Here is a 6,000-nt window from a genome sequence, read left to right as displayed (position 1 = left end):
AATACCATCCATCCATAAATTCAAGGAAGGTGATGAATGGTTGTAAATCTCGTATGAATTTCAAGCCCGCACTGTCTTTGGTAATCTAGGCATATCTTGAGCTTTCGATGTCGGATTTATGGGATTCAAAGTACGTTGTAAAGCTAAGAGATAGGGGATTAAATGTTAAAAATACTTCATAGCCGAAAGATACTTTGAACCAGTTCAAAATTGGCGATCAGACTGATGTGAACTGTCCTTCGCCTTGAATTGTGCACCATATGTAATGTATAAACAAGCAGATAAGCAATCACATAAGGAAGAACTCACTCAAATTGAACTTGGAAGAACTTTAAAATTGCGAGCTTGTTCATTTTAAATTTGGTGCTCGACAAGATAACATCAGTTAAGCAACTTTACGGTAGATTGAGTCTGAATTGACTTTTTTCTCTGCCAAGCTAATCTGGGTTGATTCACTTCACCCAACATTGGGAAGGTCAAATCTTGAAAAAGTTGAACTGCTCCTCTATGACTTCTTGATAGGTCATATTTGAAAAATCTTAAAAAATAATTCATTGCAGTGCAACTTTGGGAAATAGAATCTGGGAAAAAACATCATCACCATTGGTTAGTGTATATAAAAACATTTAAATATGAATGATAGACTCCTCTCTTCAAGTGAGTAAAAATATAAATGACTAAAAAAAGATAAATTCTGTTTCATCTATTCTGAGTTATGATATTGTATTATCTCGAAGGAAACGAAACTCATACTTCAGAAGAAACGATATTGAAGTTTATTAAGGACAAAATTAGTTAACTGTTACTCAATTGATAACAAAATTAGTTAAGAACTTAATTCATATACTTTTAAGATCATTTTAAACCTTTAAACCTCTAAACCCATATATACATGATAAAATTGATGTTGCTGTCTGAATCATTTTTCCATCTATTTTCGCAAAGTTTTCCTTGAAAGATAATTGATTAATCAAAATTTAGTCCCACAAAACTTTATTAATTAATTGTTTTGACAAAATAGAAATTAATTTCTTAAATAACCAAATTAAGATATAAATATATATAGGGGTAAGATTCACTTACACTGTGTAAAATTAATAAGTTTTGCATTATTTTTTAGTCAATAGATTTCAATAAATAAATGATTCAGATTTAATTAAAATTTATAACTCTAAATAAATATATTTTAACTTACAGTAAAACAATATCTCTTATTGCTCTAATCTCAAACCCCAAACTCCAAAATATAAAACCCTAACTCAAACCTCAAACCCTAAATTCTAAGGCTAAACCCTAAACCTAAATCATAAATCTTAAACCTTAAATCATAAATCTTAAACCCTAAATCCTAAACCTTAAACCTAAAAAGAAAAATTGTTTTGATATGAGTGAAAAATATTTATTTATGAGTTATAATTTTATCTAAATCTAAGTCATTTATTTATTTAAATCTAATGGCTATAAATGAGTGTAAAATCTACACAATATGAAATCCTTTAGTTTTATTACATTTTAAAATCATTGGATGAGTAAAAATATACGATTGAGATTAACAATAGGAAATGAGAAGATATTCACTAGAAAAAATAAAAAGTTAATTTCAGCCATCTATTTTTACTCATCCAACGATTCTATATCTATGTAAAACTAAAAGAGTTTTACACCTTTTTAGGACCAATGGATTTAGGGAAATCAAAGGTTGAGATTAACTATTTGTTTTTTCCAGTTAATATATTCTCATTTTCTATTGTTAATCTCAATCTTAATTTCTCTCATCCAATGGTCCTAAAAATGTGTAAAACTAAAAGAGTTGTATACAGTATAATTAAATCCAATCCCACACATGGATATGGCTATGATCCAATTACACATTTTTAGGATGTTGGATGAGTGAAAATCAAATGTTAAGATTAACAGTATGAAATGAGAATATATTTACTGTAACAAAATAGAGTTAATCTTAGCTTTTGATTTTCCTCGTCTAACGATCCTAAAATGGTATAAAACGTTTAGTTTTATACTAGGTTTAACTGGATCCTAATTCACGAATTAAAATAAAAAAAATAATTCTCGAATGTTAGCATATAAAGAAAATACTAAAATCATAATTAGACCTTATTTCGCAATAAAACTCCTAATTTGCCTTGACAAACTAAGAATCTCACTTTTATAAAAAAAAAATTATCTCTCTCTCATGGACCTTTCTCCAATTAATTAGGATAGGTATTGATTGCATCGATTACTCAGTTACGAGCTCTGCTTTAGAGTTTTTGTATTATAATGGACGATCAGTAATCTATTAAAAACAAATCCAAATCAACTTTCTCATGGCTAATGTGAGCTTTCTTTGTCTTGTTAGTTAACTTGCGTGCTGGAAATTCGTTAAATTTAGCGTCACGTCACGTATCTCTCTCTTTTTTAGTCGTTATCCCCGTCATCAATCATCAGTTTGTCTATGGACTAGGAACATCTCTACTCCATTTTCAACTTAGTTATGTTTGTGAAGTAAGAACGTCAGTCAAAACTAACGTTTTTAATAAAGCAATGTTTAGTTTAAAATTGAAATGGATACCATACAATTCATAATTTAAAAAAATAATAATAAACTTTATTCCTAATAAAAATTTAACCGTATAACAATCAAAACTTTAGAAAATATTACACTCAAACCAGAAAACATACCCAATAAATTCAACATTTTAAGTCCTTTAAAACAATAATCATTAATAACAACAAAATTATTAACTTCAAACCATAAATTATACCCAATAAATCAAAATTTTAAATTATTCAAAATAATCACAATTAATAACAACTAAAGTATTATGACAATTAGTTTCAATGGAAGCAATAGGTTCGAAATATGGTTACAGTAGTGAAATTAAGACTTATGAGTGGCACTGTGGCAGCATAGCAGTTGAAAAAAGCCAAGGCATGAAGTGCTTGTCAGATTTGCAACTTGCACAATTTGTCTTCTAACACAGTAGTTTTGAGATTCCCATTGACTACATTTCCGGATAAGCCGTGCATGCAAGTGTTCTCATAGGTCAAAGCAGCGCTCACCCATGTTTGTGCATCACACGTTCGAAGCTTGAAGCTTGAAGCTTGAAGCTTGAAGCTTGAAGCTTGAAGCTTGAAGCTTGAAGCTTGAAGCTTGAAGCTTGAAGCTTGAAGCTTGAAGCTTGAAGCTTGAAGCTTGAAGCTTGAAGCTTGAAGCTTTTGCCTCCACCCGAACCCATTTCACCTAAAGCTTTTCCATGCAATCACGGATGGCTGTTGTCTCTTAAGGCTTTAGGATCTGAATCTTGGAGAGTTTTACGACGAGCGTATCAAAACCAAATTTTAATAAATATAAAATTAAAAATTAATATTTATTATATCAAATTATAAAAAATGAAACACTAAGAAACTTTTATTAGTTTCTATTATGAGAGAGAGAAATTACTAGAAGAGATGATTTTTTCAGCCCCACAAAAAATAGCCATACATGTTTTTTAGGGATGATGTTAACCTTTTGTTACATTTGGTATCGATATTATACAAGTGATATTAATACCAAATCAATCTGAGATATCGATATTACTCATGAGAGTATTGATATTGCATGTTAAATTTAAATTACAATATGTGATTTTGGTATTAACATTGGAATTGAGTATTAGTAGTGCTAAAGTAGTATCAATTATCAAATCTTGATATTAATACCAATAAATTAAAATAGGTACATGATATACCAATTGTCACTCATTTGGTATATCAGACAAATAGAATTCATATGTCCTCAGAAACTCAGCCTGGAACGAAAAGATATAAATATAACTTGATGAAGATAATACTAAAATCTAAGAGAAATAGAACATAAATGCATAAGATTGAATAGATTAAGAAAGGGATAGCAGTAGAACAAGGAGGACCTAAAATAATTTCATTCTAAAAATTGGATAATCAATCCTAAACAAATGATGGATTTTTTGTAACACCCCAATTTAGGGGTCAAATTATAATTTTTCAAAATTTATAGACAGTTTTAGAAAGTACTAGAAATTGAGAGACCCAATCCTGAATTTGCCCATTTTTTGTTGGTTAAGGAAAAATAAACCCCCTTCCCCAGTGAAATCCCTAAAACCCAAAAATCCCCAAATTATTTACCGTAACCCCTCTGGTTTTCACCACCTCAAAATCTTCGTCGTTCGTACACCGTAGAACACATTGTTACCCCCATTTGACTCCCCATCGTCGGCGACCAAAGCTCGAGCTTTATCGCATCATGAAACGCTTTCTTCCGCCGCAAATCAACGTTAAAATCACCGTTGAGAAACCTCCCTCATCATCTCGGTTTTACGTCGATTCCGGTCAAACTGTCGACCGTAGTGTCTCACAACCACCATCAACGTGTTCCCCAGCCAATTCTGATCAAAACCCGACCGAGATTGTTATTCATCGTCATCATTTTTGCCGATCGCTGGTGTGGGAAGTGTTTCAGACCTTTTCTTTTAATTCCAATAAATATTTGGTTGATTGTTGATTTTGTTGGATCGCTTTTGTCAAGTACATGAAAAGGGAGTAATCGCCGACCAATCGGACCTTCATCGCCGCCGCACGCTCCGCCACGCGTCGGCAGTACATGTGGTCTTCTTCCCAATCCCTGGAAGCTTTTGGATCGGTCCAGCCGGTCTGGATCTACCCGAACCGGTCAACCTGACCCGCCTGATCCGACCCGACCCTCCTGTTCTGATCTAGTCACTGAGTCAACTCGTTAACTTTGACCGAGTCAACCCATTGACCGTTGATCAGTCAGACCATTGACCGGTCAAACCGTTGACTTTGACTTTGACTGAAAAAGTCAAACATTTTGAAAAGCCCTATTTTATGTTTTTCGACGTCCAGAGTCAGAATCTGAAGTCCATTTTGTCAAATTCGCACCGGATAAGCCGTTTTTGATGTTTTATCTTCATATTCAAGTTGGTTTCTCATTTAAGTTCAGTTTCTTACATAAATTCGTTTCTTATGTATTTGAGGAATTATTAGACATTAAATTAAAGTTCGAGGATGACCGAATGGAGTTTAAATGGTTGATCGATATGGCACAAAAATTGAGGTAATACTCTACTATCTTTTGTATGCTTTTTGGAGCCATTGATAAATGGTAAATGTGTGAATGGAAATGATTGGTCCATTAGGGTAGTTAACTATCATTGGACTCAGACGAAAATTGTAATAAAGAAGGAACACTGTGTAAGACTCTAACGACTCTAAAAAAATAGGTAGACTGATCGGAAACAAATCTCAGTTCAAAAATTTAATCAGTAAATCAATCAATCTTAGAACGCGTAAATTCTGATTAATCTCGTTAAAGGTTCAGTGTTGGGAATATTTGATTAAGAAATTACCAAAAATAGCACCATGAGATAAAATTATGAAAATGTCCTTGTACTGGAAAAGGACCAAGACTTCCCCTAGTGGTGAAGTTAACATTTAGTGATCAAATGAACAAAGTACTCTGAAATCTAAAGGAACTAGAATACTTTCAAGCCTAAGTTATCAGAAGTAATGCAACTGACATAATTGAATGAAATGACAATAATACCCTTAAAGAGTAAAAAGGAATATGGATTAATATGATAATGGAGGCGACCTGAGAATTTAGATTATGATCCACTTGAATCTTGGAATCACCAATTAAACTCCTGATTTAGTTGGAATGCCCCTGAAGTGTAATATGATTCAAAACACGTCCAAGCTCTGAAATAACTAAATACCCTCGGCTCTGAAATGAACAAATCAACCTCGAATACTAATATGATTATATTATTTGACCAAGTAAATGGAATGGAAGTACTGTATGTATTTGAATTTCGAAAACAATAGAATTACTCTGGAAAATCCGAAGTGACTGGGATAGACTTGACTACTAAATGACCTAAGTAACCTCAATGACTTATGATTAAGTGATTGAATTGGATAAGTCTAGAAACGCTAATAAACTTACATGATGTACCG

The sequence above is a fragment of the Hibiscus syriacus genome, unplaced genomic scaffold, assembly GCF_006381635.1.
Source record: "Hibiscus syriacus cultivar Baekdansim isolate YM2019G1 unplaced genomic scaffold, ASM638163v2 tig00005406_pilon, whole genome shotgun sequence".
Taxonomy (NCBI): Eukaryota; Viridiplantae; Streptophyta; class Magnoliopsida; order Malvales; family Malvaceae; genus Hibiscus; species Hibiscus syriacus.
The sequence above is the reverse complement of the archived record's forward strand: the minus strand, read 5'-3'. Positions refer to the sequence as shown.